The sequence below is a fragment of the Macrotis lagotis genome, chromosome 7, assembly GCF_037893015.1.
Source record: "Macrotis lagotis isolate mMagLag1 chromosome 7, bilby.v1.9.chrom.fasta, whole genome shotgun sequence".
Taxonomy (NCBI): Eukaryota; Metazoa; Chordata; class Mammalia; order Peramelemorphia; family Peramelidae; genus Macrotis; species Macrotis lagotis.
In genome coordinates, this window is record NC_133664.1 from 7419120 (window position 1) to 7431521 (window position 12402).

General features: G+C 37.0%; 1 protein-coding gene across 2 annotated transcripts in view; it reads right to left on the reverse strand.

The window, feature by feature from the left end:
• Positions 1-12402, reverse strand: part of LOC141494330 (alkylglycerol monooxygenase-like) — a 168985-nt gene that overhangs the window by 14461 nt on the left and 142122 nt on the right. The gene's annotated exons all lie outside the window — the stretch shown is intronic.

Sequence of the window (12402 nt, forward strand, 5' to 3'; positions counted from 1 at the left end):
AGGTAGAATTGACTGCTAGTTGGAAAAAGGCAAACTGGGGTTTTAGGAAATGAAAATCTTCCTCCATTTGGAGTCATCCCAAAATTGAATGGATTGGTTTAAAGGAAAAGGTAGGGCTCCACTTTGCTGGGGGTGTTTAAGAAAAAGAACATTATGATTTTGTAAAAAACAATGAGAGTAACGATGATGATAACCAGCATTTAGATAGCTACTTACCTTTCACAAAACATTTTACAAAGTTTAGCTCTTTTAATATTCACAACAACCTAATGAGATAATTTTTACCTTCATTTTATAAATGAAGAAACTAAGCCTGAGAGAAGTTGAATTACTTATGAGGGTCCCTCAGTCCACAAGGGACTGAAGTTCATTTTCCCTCTACTTCTGGTTCCATTGCTCTGCTCACTCAACACCCTGTAGCCTATTTTCTGTGGCAGTATTTGGAGGAGGGGCTTAGCTTAGAACAGGTTGCACTAGGTGGATGGTGAGGTGCCTTTCTCTTCTGATGGCCTCGGATTTTTTCACATCAATCTTTATATGTTGCATAGAGGAACTCTATAGAGTTATTCTATGAAAATTATTTTCTGTTCATCCATCAAACATTTTGTTTTTTTATAGATTAATGGTAAAATTTTCATTTTTATTCCCTATGTAGCATTTTATCTTTGATGTTTTAAGTTGGACAAAAGTCCCTTAAACTTTTCCTTTAAATTTGCTGGTATTTTATATTTTTTTTGCATTGCATCAAATCCCTAATTACCTAACTAGTCACCCTTCAGAGTCACTAAATAGGAAGTTGCTGATATATTATGAAGGAGAATTGTTCATTTCCATTCTGAGAATTTGTGGCAAAGCATTCTGGTAAGGCAGCAACCCTATTCCAAGGATTTTAGCTTCATGATGGTCAGCCTTGCCACCATCATAGAATAGAAGTTCTTTTATGACAGAGGCTGTCATTTGTTTCTCTATCACCTAGGTCAATACTGGTACATTCAATGTGCTCCTTGAGAGCTTGGGTTTTTTTTTTTTTTTTTGGTTTGTTTTTTAGTTTTTGCAAGGCAATGGGGTTAAATGACTTGCCCAAGGCCACACAGCTAGGTCATTATTAAGTGTCTGAGGCTAGATTTGAACTCAGGTCTTCCTGACTCCTGGGCCGGTGCTCTATTCACTGCACTACCTAGCCACTGTGAGAGCTTGTAGATTGGCTCATCACCACTACCGGTATCAAACATTCTTTCATATTCAATGCAAGACCAAGATTTGTATGTTGTGGGCTATCTTGCTTAACATCCATTTGTAGGTTAATATCTTTTCATATGGCTTCTAGTGCAAGACTTAAATGTAAAGCTCTTGATTCCCTTCCTGTTTTCTCCATTCTAGTACATAGTGTTCCTACTTCTTACCATGCCTATTTCAGACATGGAGCAATGATCGAGATGTTGTCAGGGTTACTGAAGTAATGAATTCTTTTGTGCCTAAAGGATCCTTAGATATGTTGGCAGGTGTGATCCCTCTATTAAGGGAAAACCTCTGCCATCCTGGAGCTTGTTATGTATGTATTGGTAGGAACACAATGCCAGGATAGCTGTTGACAGAGAATGAAGTTGGACTCTGGAAGTCACAGTAAAGATGAGGTGGGTGCATGAGATCAATAACTTACATGCTCTTTCTAGAAGCAAAGATATTGGTTATTTTACTAAAGGGCTCAAAGCAAGAAGGTAGAGCAAATCAATGGGGGTGGGGTGGGGTTTGGAGGGTTGAGTGGAACCCTCCAACCAGCTGAGATATGAAAGGCCAGTCTGGCATTGCCTGGGGCTTGCTAGATACAGTGGTTTGGACATGTTTGATTCCTCTTCCATTTCCCATGGACTTTATAGTATAATGGACAACGATTTAGCAATCGCATCTGTCAGGGATTTGATGGGCTGTCTTCAAAAGTCGGTGTGGCCAAAAGATTTATAGCCTTCTGACTGACTACCCTCCCCTCCCCCCCCACCCATGATGAACCTTTTATGAACAGACTAGGCTGCTCCTTGGATGACACACATACAGTCCATTGTCAGGATCACACTTGAAGCCTTTATAACTTTTTCAAACCTGAAAATGCTTACCCCAGGGTTGAGTCACATAAAATTACTTCTGCCCCCAAAAGTCAATTGTTACTGAATGTTGAGAAGATTAAGTGAGAAAATCACCACAAAAGTATTTTGAAAACAGTAAAGCTTTATTCACTATATAAGACTGTTGTTTGTCCTTTATTCTCAAATAAGACCATGACATCAGGATTGTGATTCCATGACATGTAAGTGAGTAAGGATTTAAGAGGGAGGGTTGGGCAAATTTTCTCCTCAACAATCATCTGGGTCTTGTGGTCAGATATCGATCAGGATGCCTGGTGGTCGCCCTTTATAAAGAGGAAGACCTTGGTCTTTTCAAGTTAATGTCTTTCACAGTTCTCAGTTTCAGTGAAACAATGCCAAGTAAGGCTAGATAAGAAAGAAATAAGGCATGCATGGGTCTTTTTAACCAAATCTAAAAAAATCCATCTGGGAGGGGAAAACCTTCAGTATTTTAGGTCAAAACAGAAACAATTGCTCTTCTACATTCAATCTTAGCCAATCAGGACTCCATGAAAGACCAATGGCCTGAAACTTATTGATGGCCAATTGCTGGGAGCCAGGGTAGTTTAGTGCCTGTAAACCTACATAAAGTAATATTTGCCTCATAGACCTGACTGAATTGCAAAGAGTTCTTCATTAGGAGAATAAGAAATGCTTAGAAGATGTCATTGATGAGAAACAGAGGGAATCCCATATTCTAGGAATCAGCATTCAACAGAAACTTATTAAGCACCAATTATGTATGATAGGGCCTGATACACAGAGATCGATACAGGTACAACCTATATTCTTCATGAACTTCCATTGTACCCCATAACATTTCAATACATAGGCAAATATTTGGGGAAGAGTAAGAGGAGATGGATGGATGGATGGATGAGTGGATGGGCGGATGAGACAAAAATGGGCATCTTTCTCCAGCAGTTACATTGAAATATTAGAGTCTTTACTCAACCAGTGAATGTCTGGCAATGGTTCAGATGGGCAAAAAGAAAATGATTTTATCCTTGTTTGCCCCTCCCCAGTCCAACATGTGTTCCAAAAACAAACAACAAAGGAAAAGGGGGTGGATGGAGGGAGGCCATAGCCAACAGGCTTCTTCCACCCAGATGCGTTTCAGATGATGAGAAAGGGTGGGTGTGCTGCAGTCACAATGAAAGCAAGGGCTTGGAGGCAAGTACATTCAGATGACTGCAGACTGGGTTGTGTATTATTTTTTAAACATCTTAATCTTTCTTTACCCAAAGAAAATCTTTATATTCATGAAGGATTAAACATTGGTGATACTAGACCTAAAGGCAGGGTATTTTTTTTTTCCTTCCTGGGCCAAATATAACAAAGAGCTCCACATTCTCATTTCCTGGTCAGTTCTCCCTACCTCTTCAAATCTGACAGACCACCTGGAGAAGAAATGAGTTAGAACCTAAGCCCCTCACATAAGGATTCTTGGAGCACAAAAATCAGTCTTCTTTAAAGGTGCTAAAATGGGGCAGCTAGGTGGCTCAGAGGATAGAACATCAGTGCCCTGGAGTTAGGAGTCCCTGAGTTCAAATCCAGGCCTCAGACACTCAATAATTACCTATCTGTGTGGCCTTGGGCAAACCACTTAACCCCATTGCCTTGCAAAAAAAAAAACTCCCCCCAAAATAAAGGTGCTAAATTAATACAATGGAATTTTAAAGAGGAAATTGAAGGGTGTCCCTGTAAATGTCACCATTTGGCTGGAAATCCTATGTAATGTTTAACAGAAAATGAATGGTTACATGACTCTTGTGAAAATAATCTGGTTATTCTGTATATGTTTGTAGAGGAGGTTATTTAGACAAGGGGGTATAGTGGAAAGAGCATGGGTCTTGGAGGCAGAAGATGGGTTCACATCCCAAACCCAGCTTCTGTGACCCAGGATAAATCATTTAAATTCCCCAAGCTTCAGTTTCCCTGTCCATAGAATAAAAGGTCAGTTATCTATCTCTTGATTTTTAAATTTTAAATTTAAAAATTTTAAATTTTTATTGCATTATGACTGCATTTGGTAGTTGGGGAATTCTTTTTAAATGAATAAAGTGAAATTCATAGAATTACAAAGGAAGAGAATTATATTGAAATGCAGTAAGAAAATTTGTAAGCATAATCACAGAAATCTATGACCCCAAAATAGGAACCCCCTGAAGTGATATTGTCTAAGATCCCTCTTCTAAACCCTAGGAATTCTTCCAACTCCACAGTCCTACTAAGTCTCTCCAACTTTAAAGATCCCTGCTTATGAAGGAGAGAGACAGAGACAGACAGAGGCAGATAGCAACAGACGGAGAAGGATAGAAGATGATGGAAAAGAGACAGAGACAGACAGAAAGGGAAAGTACTGCATCGTAGGCTTTACTCCCTGTCACTTTCTCACTCCTGTGGATAATAATGTGACAGCTCCAGATGTGCTTGGAGTTTAGCAGTGTTTACAGAATGTCCAGTTGGGAAGATAGCCTAGACATCGTTAGTGTTGCATCCTTTCATGAAGCAAATAAATTGGTCTTTGATCCAAACCCATTTAAGAAATTTACTTATGTGTGATTCTGTGACTTCAGAAATCTTTTTTCATTCTCTCGTTTTATAGATAAGAAAATTTAACTGGGGACTTTTCATTTATTCAAGGTCACATGGCTAATAAATAAATGGACCTAAGTTTTATATAGAGTTATAAGGTTTCTGACACATACTACATGTGATCTTTAATCTGAGTTCCATAGGAACACTAGGAGCTAGTCACTTCAGGTGTTATCATACCCATTTTACAGATGAGGACATGGAATGCCAGAAAATCAATGTTACTTGCTGAGAATTACATAGCTCACAGACATGTAAAGTTATTTGTTTCAGGTCTCTCTGGTACCCAATTATATATCATGGCCTCTCTTGTGCTCCATTTCTTGAAGTCAGTAATTCAGGACTCAAACTCAAGGGTAGATTCCAAGTCAAGAATTTGTTCTCCAATTCCATCTTGTTGAGAAATTGGAGGAGTTCTCAAATGGTTGTGGGTTCAAATATTCCCATCATTCCCAAAATTGGTTCTCACATCTTTACTCTCTTATTCTCCCTACCTCCTTTCCTATTTCTTGTTCATATTTACTTGCTATTCTTTACTATCTAGCTTCTCCATTTTCACCCTCAAAGAAAAAATTAAAGGAAAACGAAAGAGAATAATTAAGGAAAATTAAAACATTTAAAGAATATGCTGCTTGTGTACAAAGAAATAGAGATCAAGTACCTTACTGAAGGGGCCAAAGGTATATTTTTAGTTACACACACACACACACACACACACACACACACACACACACACACACATGCTTATTCACTCTTTCTCAAGGAACTCTCTGGTCTTGGCTGGTGAAGCCATAAACCCAAACACCCTCAATTCTCCACCCACCCTCATGAGTTCCAAAGAGGAAAAAACAGTGAAAGATGAAATGACCAGAGAAATAGTCACTCTCACAAGCAGATGATCCCCAAACCTTCTGCAGTCTCCTTTCATGTCCCTTGCACAAAGCAGTTGCATCACTTTTAGAAATGCTGACCTATAGAACAAAGCCTAAACTCTCTATGATGGCATCCAAGTCTTTCCCAAGTTAGCCCCAACCTACTTTTATCTCCCACACTTCCATTTGACTTGCATTAGACTAGAGACCAAAAAAATCTGCTGACCTGCTTTCTGAATACAAAATAATGTGAAATATCGAACCCCCTATTGTCTGGGTAGTATCAGCTTGTTTGCTCAGTTCCTTTTACCTAGCTGGGGCTTCGAATCTAAAGAAGGAATGAATGCCTAATGTCAATCAGTTGGTCAATTTACGTTTATTAACCACTTACACTGTTCCAGGTCCCTTAAACTAATCCCTTAGGTGGATTTAAATACAACAGCCTCTCTTCTATCCCTAGGTTATGAGAAAAGCAGCAAAGAGTTTCTTTTCTTTTCTTTTTTATATATTTTATTTTTTTAAGAAAGGTTTTATTTATTTTGAATTTTACAATTTTCCCCCCATTCTTGCTTCCCTCCCCCCACCCCCCACAGAAGGCATTCTGTTAGTGTTTACATCAGTTCCATTATATGTTGATCTCAGTTGAATGTGATGACAGAGAAATCATATTGTTAAGGAAGAAACATAAAGTATGAGATAATACAATTACATAATAATATAATGTAAGAGTTTCCTTTCTTGATGGCTCTAGACAGACCCTAAGGTGGGCCACAAGATTGAAGTGGAATGGGACAGAGAATGGAAAAGCACAGTCCTCATTTCCATATTTCTGAATCCTGCCTGAATCAAGGAGATGTGATTTCCTATACCCACATCAAGCAAAAGACCAAGTCACTTATCAAATGTACGTGACTTCGGTCTCTTAAACTTGCCAATGTCATTCCTTTGGGTTGCTATGACACTTGGAAAAGCGCGTGTTTGTGGTGGCTGTTTTTGTTGTTCTTTTCTTCGAATACATCATTAGTATGAATTCATAAAAACACTGAAAAGTTTGCACTAACTGATAGAAAGCAAATCCAAACAAGAGTAATATGAACAGTAATCAAAATATTTTGAAAATCGATTTCAAGTAGGGGCGGCTAGGTGGTGCAGTGGATAGAGCACTGGCCCTGGAGTCAGGAGTACGTGAGTTCAAATGTGGCCTCAGACACTTAATAATGACCTAGCTGTGTGGCCTTGGGCAAGCCACTTAACCCTGTTGACTTGCAAAAACTAAAAAAATCATTAATTGCAAGTGAACTCAGATTAATTTTAATGACAAAGCTTGGATTTGGAAGGTAGACAATGAAACACATTTTCCTGTGGTATTGGAGCAGGAGGGAGAAAAATGAGGCAAAGAACTGCTTATTCACTTGCCAGCACACCTCTGGATTATGAATTACTGCAGAATACTAATTCTTTACTTTGTATGTAGAAACTTATTGGAAGGATGGAAGATTTTCCTAAAGTTGTAATGCCAAATGTGGGTCCAAGAGTGTCTTTATCCTCATTTTCTTTGCTGGCTTATGATCATGAGCAGTTAGGTTATGGTCTCTAAGTGTATTAGCATTAGGAGGAAGTTTTACATACCGGTAGCTGCACCACTCCAAAATACTTTTTTTTTTCCTTTAAATTATTAGAATAGATAGGATTACAAAATCCAATATATTCATCAAATATTGAACACAACTTTTGTCACCATTAACTATTGAAATCTTAGTTTAGAGAGGCATCTACATGCTTTCTACAACAGAATGGAATGGAATAAAATGAATGGAATGAAAACTATCCAGATGGTAGCAATATTGTTAGAGAACATACCTCTCTTCATCTTTTAAATCTGTAATTGGTCCTTATTTAATTGTCTGAAGATTGTGATGAAGTCCATGGATACCATAAGCAGAGAAAAGTAATTTGAGTCTATTTTCTGGCGTGGTTGACTCTAAAACAATAAACAATTTCCTTTCTCAAATCTTAATCAATGTGGACATTTGAAGATGAATTTATCTTTGGGGCCATCTGGTAAGGAAATGTAAAAAATAAAATCTTAATTACATTCCCCACCAGAGCTTCAGAGTTAATTCATGACAACATGTCCTGGTGTTTTTACAGATGGCTACTGCAGCCATATTGGCCATCTGATTACTCTATGGGGCAGCAGAGAAAAGCAGACCTCCTTGAATAGGCCCTCATCTGTGGAGTTTCGCACTTTGAAATCCTCCATGAAGGCTGATTTATTCACCACCAAATGTTTTCTTATCTGATTAGGCAGTTTTCTACTTCAGTAGGCACCTAATGTGGAGGTAGCCAAATTTCCCTGCTATGGAGTGAAAAAACAATATTTATAATTTGAAAGTAAAACAATCTAGAGGGATCAGCTGTTGGGATCATAAAGAAGGTCACAGGGAGTCTTGTTCTGATGAATCCCTACTAGAGAACTCAGGAGGGGAAGTCTAGCTTGACTGGAGAATGAGGTTTGGGAATGCTTTTACATTAAACAGTGAAGGTGAGGAACTCTGTTAGTCATATATTATGTTGAAGGCCAATCTTCATCATCTTCTGGCTGCATTAGCTGTCAATGAAGGGGGAAAAGGGGGAGTTTTTGCTATCATTCCAAAGGAACATGCTTCAGTTCCTATTTCCAAAAACAGATGAGACTTGTCTTTAGGAAAAGAACATAAGTAATAAAATAATGAATTTGCAGAAAACATTCTTGTTTCCACATTTCTAATGAAACACAGTTTGGTTCTTTAGAACAAAGTCATGCTGTTCTCATTAGAAGGAATGCGAGATATAGACATTCTCTTTACTGAGAAAGATTGGCAACTGAAGAATAATATGTAATTATGGAGACTTCCCTGGGGACACTGAGATGTTAAGTAAGTTATTTGGTGTGATCCACTCCTTACATATCAAGAACTATCCTCTATCCACAAACTATGTCACACCAAGTCCACTAGACTATTAGCACTATGTTTCTTAAACTTGGGAAAGAAGGCAAAGGGAGACATAAAGCTTTGGGAAGGATTTGGCATAAAGATAATGCCAATAGTCATTGAATGAGATTAGATCAGTGAGGCAGGGAATGAGGAGGAATAGGGACAGACCTTTTCATAATTTCACAAAAGGGTACAAGAAAAAAGATAAAAAGGAAAGAGAAGAAAATCATAAGAACCATAATGATTTTAAAACTATCAGATTTAGGGGGAATGTGGTGGCACAGTGGAGAGAGCACCAACCCTGGAGTCAGGAGGACCTGAATTCAAACCAGACTCAGACACTTAATTGTCTATCTTTGTGACCTTGGGCAAGTCACTTAACCCCATTACCTTGCAAAAAAAACTACCAGCTTTGTTTAATGGAACAAGAGTCCATACTGTAGAGTGAGGAAAAAATACAGTTCTTCCTAGCAAGAGAGACCTAGGTTTAAATCATGCCTCTAAGACTTTTAGCACAGTGAGTGATACAATACAGTCATTAAGATTCTCTGACTCTCAGTGCCTTATAGTCAAACAGTACTTAATTGGTGTTTAATAAATGGTTGTTAAATTTAATATATAAAAGGGGAATTTTCGTGCTTATAGCAACCACCTCATAGGGATGCGATGAATAAATGCATTAATATCCTTGGAGTGCTTAGTGACCTATTAAGAGACATGAATATTAACGCCAGGAGTCTTCTGGAATTGCCTCAAGCTTAAAGAGAAGGAAAATATATGAAATGTAATTTATAAAATAATTACATTGACATAGGATCTATTACACAAAAATTATCTATTATGATTCATATAGACATCACATTACATTAAACCCAAGGGATCCTTTGAAATGTGCTGTGGTAGAGTCAGAGGCTGAATTAGGGCTAGAGTTGGAATGCTCTTCCCTTCCAGGTCTCCCATGTTGCCTCAGTAAGAATAAGGGAAAATAGCCCTCATGACCTACAGGGATTCTTGTGATACTGATGGCATATGAAGCAAGAGCCCTAGTACATCAAGTGTGTGATAAACCGAAAGATATAAGCTTTGTTGGTTAAATTGGAAACCAATTTGGTAGAAATTAGGTTACACCATCTCACAATGTGTGTGTGCATATACATATATATATATATATATATATATATATATATCAAGATAAACTCAAAATGGGTACATGATTTAGAAATAAATGGTACTATCATAAATGATTCATGGGAATATGGAATATCATATATGTTATATCTGTGGATAAGGGAAGAATGTATGACCAAACTAAAGATGGAGATAATTATGGAGTATAAAATAGATGATATCGATTACAGCAAATTAAAAGATTTTGTTCAAACAAAATTGATTCAGCCAAGATAGAAGGAAAGCAGGAAAATAGAAGAAAAGCATTACAGTCAGTTTCTCTGATAAAGGCATCAATTCTCAAATATAGAGAGAATTAAGTCAAATATATAAAATATGAATAATAAAAATAAGAATAATGTCTCAATTGATAAATGATCAAAGGATATCAACAGGTAGTTTTTAGAGTAAGAAACCAAAGCTATCTTTAATCATATGAAAAAATGTTCTAAATCATTATTGAATACAGAAATGCAAATTAAAACTCTAAGGTACCACATCACATGTATCATATTGGTTAATATGACAGAGAAAGAAAATGAAAAATGTAGGAGGGATGTAGAAAAATTGGGACACCAACTCACTGTTAGTGGAGTTGTGAACTGATCCAACCATTTGGTGGGGCAATTTAGAATTTTGCCTGAGGGATTATAAAATGTTGCACACCTTTGACCCAGTAATACCACTACTCGGTTTGTATCTCAAAATCAAAGGAAAAGGAAAAAAGACATATATACACAAACATCTTTATAGCCTCTCTTTTTGTAGTGACCAAGAATTGGAAATTGAGGAGATATTCAAGTGGGAGAACTTGAACATGGTGGCATATGGATCACCTAGGAATGACCTAACTATTCTGACCAATACAAACGCAATGATGCAAGACAGTTCTCATGATGAAAAATGCTATTCACCTCCAAACAAAGACCTGATTGTAGTCTAAATACAGATTGAAGCATTTTTTCCTTTTACTTTACTATTTTTGTTTTGTTTTTATTGGATACTGTTTTGTTTTGGATAATGAATAATATGGAAATGTTTTGCAAGACTTTTCATATGTAATGTATAGCAAATTGCTTGCCTTCTCAAGGTTGGGGGAAGGCAGAGGGGGAGAGAATTTGAAACAAAATTTTATAAAAAACAAATGTTAACTTTTTTTTACAAAGAATTGAAAAATATCTAACAAATAAAAAATATAATGGAAAGAATATTTTTAAAATGATATATTTTCCTTTGTCTCAAGTTCCTCTGCTTGGATTCCACTTCATCATTATCATTATCATCCATCTACACAAGTATCCTATGTCATTTCCATTTTTAGTTACATTTTGTATATTAGCTTTCCTTGTTATATTAAAATTTGTTTGAGGGCAGGGAATGGGTTTCTTTTTCTTACATGTATCTTCAACACCTAACACATATAGCTCTTGTTTAAACTGACCTACTGGCTATTCCTTGCAAACAATTTCCCCTCAAAACCCTGCTCTGCCTATAGCTTTTAGAGCAGTGGATTGCGAAGGAGAAGTTAGAAATTAAAGCCGTCAGGAAGAACTGAATCCAATCCTCCCTCAGGTATGTACTAGCTTTATAATCTTAAGTAAATCACTCAAATTCTTCCAGCTTCAGTTTTTTCATATATAAAATGAAGATAGTAAGAGTCCCTCCCCCGTTGAGTTGTGAGAATTGAAGGGGACAAGATCTATAATGGCCTTGTGAACCTGAAAGTCCTATATAAATATCAACTTTTTGTTGGTCTTGTTATCAGTAGAAATGATTCCAACTCTGTCCTCTAGGCCTTTGCACAGACGACACTCTCAGAACATTCTCCCTTCGCCTCCCTACCTTAATTGTTGATTCAGGTTATGTATTTCCTACCATAGTCCTTTTGATTATTGGTTGGGGGCTCACCCTTGTTTTCTTGCTTTGTAGACCTGGTATATGTCACAGCACCTGGATCACCCTTAATAAATACTTGCTGATTGGTCAGTATTTATCTTTATTTTGAATTTATGTTGCATTTACAAATCTATGCCAATACTTGACCATGAAAGCTCCTTGAAAACAAGTAGTGTTTTGTATGGTTTGGTTTGGTTTTTCTTTATAACTCCATCAAGCAAAGTAAATCTCCATAGATACCAACTATCTATTGCAACCCTTTCTGAGGTAGCAAATAAATGGAACCAAAGATAATGACCTTGAAAAAACCTATCATCGGCTGTAGCACTGTGACTGCAAATATGACATTTGCAATCCTAGCTATGAATATTGAATAAAACTCAAATGTCATCTTAATTTATTTCTTTTAAATGTTTTCTAGTTGTATGTGCATATATGTAAACAAATATACATACAAACAATAAAGATGTAGACATACACACAGAGAGCAAGAGGCAGACAGAATCAGTTAGACAGACATGGATTCCCAAATAATTTAGGCATTTTGACTATATTTTGAAAGGAGTTTTTCTTTCAGGACACGTTGGAAATTCCATTATGTTCTTAGTATCTTCCTATTATACTATAGAACTTAAGAACTTCTGTGAACACAGATGATTGGGACACTGAGAAAAGACATTCTATAGTTGAGTAGTGGATAAAGAATTGAAATTTAAGTTAGGAAGAGGTAAGTTTGAATCTCTCCTTTTACTGAAATATGCACACTCAGCT